Below are 6,689 nucleotides of genomic sequence, written 5' to 3'. Positions count from 1 at the left end.
CACATAGAAAAAGGTGTTTTTCGCTTCCCCGATCTTTCAAGAATACTTCGAACTCGACAGAAACGAACTCAGGCTTGTGATCGCTGACCAGTTCGGTGGTGTGACCGTCACGAATAAACACCGGCCATAAAAAAGAAACAATAATTCCCGACATCACTCCTCACCAGGCACACCTCCGGACACTTGGTGAATTCGTCAATTAACATAATGGCACACCAGCAATCCTTCGGCACACATGACAAGGGTCCCACAATCTTGATTCCGATGTTCTCCCATGGAGCAGATGGCACACACGTAGTGTTGAAACACTACAATGTCTAACCATCGATTTTGAGAGACGAACAAGCGATGGCGTCGTTTTCAAGTATGTTCGTGCCTTTCGAAAGGACGCAGAAATGCATGTCAGCGTTTCGCTCTTTGTAAGCAACCACGGCAACAAAACAACCCGTCACTGAAATATTCAGCTGCTAAAAATCAAACAAATTAACAGCCAAGCCCCGTGGTCGAAGCGAAGAATCAAAATTCTTCTGATATGTATCTTCAGAGATTATCGAAACTGCTGACCCAGTGTAATCCAAAATATATAACAGCGTTTCCGCGACATGAATAGAAATGGAGATACCGATTTTCGTGTACCCGCGAAATACTGAGGACGGCATCCTCGCAGCTATCCAAGCAGCCAACTTCTCTGATGGGGCGGACTTCATTAATGTGGATGGCGGTACTTATGCAGACCGCACGAATATGCCAGAATTTTCCGAATGCAGTGCACGTTTTCCTTCTTGCCTGACATGTACCGAAATTCGCAAGATGTCGCGACGACCCAGAACGATAGAACTTCTTTCCAGAGGAGGGCGGAGCTCACCTTCCCGTGGACGCGTGGTTGATCGGCGCTCCGCATAGGCTTAGCGTCTATCTTCTGCATTGCTGAAGCTGATACAAGTTCCTTAGAGTAACGTACTGTTTCTTCGGTAAGACAACCGATGAGCAATGCACAGTCCGGGGTGAGACAAGTACCCTCCAGGAGCAGCCGCTCTCGTAGCTGCTGGATCGACCTCTTTGCAACTAGCTGACCTCGGATGAACTCGTCCATCATGGCTCCAAAATCGCAGTTCGACGACAGGTTCCGTAGTTCAGCAAAAAATGTGTCCATCCATGGATTCCCCAGGCAGCTGCACTCGATGCCCGAAGCGATGTCGTGCGTCGAACACGTTTGAAGTTGCCGCAAAGTAGCTCCCCAGGACTGCCAGAGCGACATCGTACACGTCCAGTGCAGTGGGTGTCTTTTGGCCTCCAGTTGGTTCACGCAGTCCCAGTCGAAGGGCGCGTCTCCGGAAGAGTGTAGAAGATCAGTTGGCCCTCAAGCCAAAAGCAGTGCAGCAGCAGGGCCTTCTGCCGGGCATGTTCGCGGGCGTCGCCTCGCATAGCTAGCAAGTAGTTGTTAAACACTCGTTGCCACTGTTTCCACAGAATAGCAGGTTTTCCGGGGGCAGGCAGGAATGAGGGGAACACCATGAGGCTCATGCCATCGCCTTCTTGTCGTCACAGTTGCCACTGCCAAAGCAGCCAAAGTGACAAGGCTCCTCCAGTACCAATGAAGAACCCTTATCTTTATTATCTCTTCTCTCTTATGGCCACGCAACGCGCTAGTGGAGCCACCATACGATAGTGGCACCGCCACAACAATCATGACTACAAATAAGCATATAGCTCAGAATTCTTTACATATGTTTCACAACCCCTTCAAGAAATTATTTCTGACTCAAATTTCCTATTCGCGAGACCGATATGCTCTGTACCCTTTTTATCGCTGGTCTCAGGCAACAACACATACCAAAGTCATGTCGACGTCCCTTGTACGGTCCGTCAAGCTCGCATAGCATTCCATTTGCAAACACAACTGATTGGTATTTTACCACGTGGTGGCGCTTGGTGCCCAGAGAAATACTTCTCCTGGGACTCTGAAGGGCGGCAAATGGCGCGTGCCGTGCCATCAATGAATCCCCAACAGTTCGTAAGTGCTGCTCCTCTTGCATGGACCGCCTGGTAGGACGCAGAATGAAGTTTTAGACGAGCAGGGGCATACCCAGGAAATTCTTTTCAGTGGGTGTTTTCCTTCGCACAAACTGCTCAAAATGCAAAAAAAAGAACAATACAGAGGAAAAGAAATTGCACAAACACGATTTTAGTTACTATTTTTCAGTTTCTTAGAAGACAAAAATTCAACTTTTTGCCGTACCTCTTTCGTTCAATCTTTAAAGAGGGAAAATTTAATGGCGAACGACGAAAACACGCGATCATAAAATATAATAATGGGCTTTGAACAAAAAAGTCTAGACAGGCCCAGAAAATATTCCGGTGCATACACTTAATAAGGGTGGCGATGTGGGTTAGTTGGTTCATACTGGTCAGCGCTTGTCCTGTTTGCACTTCCTTTAGTCCCCGTTTACTGTGCGCTGTTTGCCTTTTCGTGTGCATACACTTCTCTGCGGAACACTCGGGTGTCCACTGGCTAAGAACTACGGAAGAGTGCCAGAGAATAGTGAAGTTTAAAATATGATTAAACATAAAAACTGCAATGTGCACTAGGGCAATGAGCAAGTGAAACATCACGCGGATTGTTCCTGCGTGCAGGCACGTAGCCAGGGGCGGGGGGGGGGAGCCCTTGGGCCCCGGGCCCTCCTCCTCCCCCCCCCCCCCTACACACACACAAAATCTTCCATTTTGCTGGCACCTTCTCTCCCCCGTGCGCCTGCGCACAGCATTTTGTCATGGGCGGGCCCCCCCCCCCCCCCCCCCCCCCCCCCCCCCTTGAAACAAAATCCTGGCTACGTGCCTGCCTGCGTGAATAGCATTTTTCAGAAATGATCGTGCTATGGTCATGCTTTGGGTTCTTTCTAATTTTTTATTTCGTTTTACGAGGAAGGGGCAAAAAAAAGCACCAGTTTAAATCATTTTGTGGGGTCTAAAGATTTAGCGGGAGCCGCCATCGGTCGATAGAGTTAGCGAGAGGACACTATTGGGGCTGACTTAGATGTTCCGGTGAATGTTCAGAGAAGCAACCCCTAGCAAGCAGTCCTGGGACCTTGAAGCTCTCAAGAATGACTTGAGTCTCAAGATTGAACGTTCCATTTCAGCGGTGCTAACGGGCGTGGTGGCCAGGATTTGCAGCAGGTGGTTTACATTAGGATACAAGGCCTCCGGGCAAAAGCAAGTTGCCTGTACCGCTGAGACGCGCTAAGCGGTGCGGTCCTTCCACATCTGTGTCCAAGCCAGAACTTCCCCAGGCAGTTTATTTAACGTTGGCCACAACATCGCGCTCACTTAGGGAGGACGATGCTGTCGGACGTAAATGTGCCGACTCTGTTGGAGACCCTGAGGACACGCTTGAAGTTGTAGGTCAATAATAATTTTTGACAAAGCTTCAAGTGGCGGCTTGGCTATTGAACTCATTAAGTTTACGACTCACGTGCTGAACGGCAGATTGTGAACATTGCCCACACAAACTGACACCAGACAGACACACACACACAAATTGAGAGGGGGAAAAGGGAAAGGGGTAAAGAGGAACGTTGAAATTTGGGGGGGGGGGGGTGTTGTTTTGACCCTTGAACACCTCCCTTGGCTACGCCACTGTACGAGTACTGTTTTGCTAGGTATGGAGGTCCTTACCCGAGAGATGTGCTCCAACTTTGCCACGTCGAGCCACCTGTGGATGTTTAGATCGTCCAGCAGGTGCCCGAAGGTGTTGCTGATGTGAAGCATGACCCTCAAGGTGACGCTTGAGAGCACGCTCGAATGACGGCCGAAGACCCCTTCAAAGTCGACCCATTGGTTTGGATAAGCCAAGCGGCGTAGTGTCACGTACCAGGCTTCCTCTCCGTCCATTTTTACACCTTGTACCTTGATGCCGGAGACGTGATTGTCTCCGGCATCAAAAGAGCACGCTGAAGCTCTCCGATGTGCTCCTTTCTGAACGTGAACATACTTCTAAACATTTCATCGTCTAGACGGTCTACGTTCCGCAAACTGCGCTCGGACTTGGAACGGCGGCTCGGAGGTTCTTTTAGTAATAAATAGGCGTCTTCACTCTCGCGCCAGCTAAGAACGGAAAGAACTATACTTCGTTTCAGCTTCCGTCCGAGCGCAGCCAAAGGCTGAGGGACGGTTCGCAACTTCGAGAAGAGCATTCCTACGCACCACAAAGTAGTTCACAAAAGTTATTTCTTTTATAATAACTGCTTTGTGCGTAAAAACTGCACAATGTTCCAGATGTGTACTGCTGAGAATGATTTGCAACTAAAAAAATCAAAGCTTTGAAGTTTATATTTTTATTAATATATGTAAATGCATGTGGTTTGGTGAAAACTTGTATATCCGCTCGCAACACGGCTGCAGCGCTCGGTTTTTCTGTGTTATTTCGTTCCCGTAATCACCGAATCATGTGCTTCGCTGCTTTCCTCACCGAGTCGCTTCAAAACGTCCTTTCGCAAAGGCACCTTTGGGCGTCAGGCGCGAGAAGTCGTGATGAATGTCTACTTTCAAATTCGGCAGGAAACTCCGGCCGCGTCGTACCGATGCGTTGTAAACAAGTAAAACGTCCGGGCCACTGCAATTCAGATACGCGACGAAATCAGGGCACCCCTTTACCTGCCGATCACATTGAACGCCGAGAAGCTGGTGGAAAGGACTGCGCCACGAGCCCTGGTATATCCAAACAATACAAGAAAACATCAACGGCCGGGTCATCGGGGACCTTGCAACGTGTACTTACAACTCGAAACTATGCCGTACAGGTGGAAAGCCCGGACACAGATGCCAGCGGCCAGCCTATGTACTGACATTCCCTGTGACTAAGTTTCAGAACGTGAAAGGGCACTTTTTAAACCTGTAGCAGACGATATCGTTGATACACCCGTAGCAGACGAAATACTCGGCGAGCGCGGGCGGCGCGGCCGACCGGCGGCGCAGCGGAGTGATACAAAAGTGCAGGCGAGATTGCGTGACCTATTGCCGGCATGTGATTGGCTCCGGCCGCAGGTAGCTTTGGCTGCGCTCGGACGGAAGCTGAAACAAAGTATAGCGGGTCGGAAAAGATCCCGCGGCGATTCATAGCTAGAGGCACGATGGCACGATCACGAGTCACGACAAGGCGGCGGCGTTTGAGGGATGGCTGGGATGGCTACCTCACGCTTGACTGGCTTGACTTAGATTGGATCGCATTGGCCAGCTTGACTATCAGTTGTGCTCATTTATTAAAGATGCAGTTATGAGCACTTAATCAACTTAAAAAGAAATATAATATATAAATAGTTACATAGAGATTACTAAAGATTGCACTAAAATAAATTATTTTACGTAAGCTTTAGTGTCTGAAAGAGTCGCTTGTGGAGTTGCGTTAGCTCTTGCAACGTTATATTCCGGTAGCGGATTGCGAAGATTGCCAACGCGCCACTAAAACATGAAAGCGTGGGTCCGCTACGATGCATATAGCGGCGGTCCTCGCGGACCGTGGATAACGTAGCGGGAAAGCCAAAACGATCTACTAAAACTCTCTATTGACATCGGCGCGCAGGTGCAGTAGAGGCGTCTTCGCTGCGGAGGGCTTAACGGAGGGGGAAACGCGGTCTACGTAAACTCCCTAGTCAGAGCGACAAATGCGAATCAAGTGAGAGCTCTTACCAAATCTACAGGGGCGAGCGTGTAACCGAAGCAGTTGGAGAAGCGCGAAACGAGGAACACGCTTCCCACATGGACCATTTTTCCTGTGTCCCACACGTCGCTTTTGTACCCTTCGGAGAGTACCCGGTCACAAAAAATACCATACCAATCTGCTCTCCTCTCTCTTCCGCCAGTGGCTTCGACAGCATTTCGCGCAACTAATGAGCTATAGCATAGTCACATGCCTTCTTCTGACGCGCTGATTGGCTTACCAGGACCGTGGCCCAAGTAGCACATGATGTCGGGCCGTCGCTGTGACTTTGCGGGATCCTAACGGGAAGATCGTGCAGGTGGTTGCCGATGGCTTCCCGAAAACGAAGGAGAGCAAGGTGGTGTGCTTGTTGGGGCGGCCGATGACGGCCCCATAGGAGCCGACGGCTTCCCGATAGGGAAGGAGGGCGAGGGATTGCATCGTTTGGCGCGACCGAACGCAGGATGCGAAGCCCGTTCGCAGCGCGGTCGTAGCTGAGAGCTTCCCGAAAGGGACAGACTGCCGCTTTTTGCGTGATTGAATGCAGATGCAGAAGCCGATTGCAGCCCGATCGTGGCCGATGGCCTTCCGAAAGAGACGCCATTGATCGGATGTGATAAAGCCGATGGGTTCCGTGTATTCTCCCATTGTAAGGCACCAACATCCAGAAAAATTAATTAAAAAACAAAAGAACAGTCATAAACGAACCCTTGTCTTCCCGCTACTTTTATTTATTATTTTATTTTTAGGTTTCCTTCTGTTGCAAACTTCGCGAATTAAAAGATCGCAAGCGTGAAAACGCTCCTGGACGCAAAATGTTTCTTGGGCCCCTTCCATGCGCCCGGTTGGCGACGTCTGTTGTTCTCTCAGAAAACACAAGCAAGTAGGCATAAAAAGCAAAATGCTACGGTGGAACATGGTAAGATTATGTTTTCCTACTTTACTTAGATGGTCACGTGGTTTTATTGCCCCTACGCATGCGCATTGTTTTTGGAGG

General features: G+C 49.6%; 1 pseudogene; it reads right to left on the bottom strand.

Annotated features, from left to right (window-relative positions):
• Window positions 1-706: 706 nt before the first annotated feature.
• Window positions 707-1,524, bottom strand: LOC121837840 (annotated as a pseudogene).
• Between the last annotated feature and the right edge of the window lie 5,165 nt (window positions 1,525-6,689).

The sequence above is a fragment of the Ixodes scapularis genome, unplaced genomic scaffold, assembly GCF_016920785.2.
Source record: "Ixodes scapularis isolate PalLabHiFi unplaced genomic scaffold, ASM1692078v2 PGA_scaffold4__175_contigs__length_147842914, whole genome shotgun sequence".
In the NCBI taxonomy this organism is placed as follows: domain Eukaryota; kingdom Metazoa; phylum Arthropoda; class Arachnida; order Ixodida; family Ixodidae; genus Ixodes; species Ixodes scapularis.
This window is presented reverse-complemented; position numbering and strand designations above follow the sequence as displayed.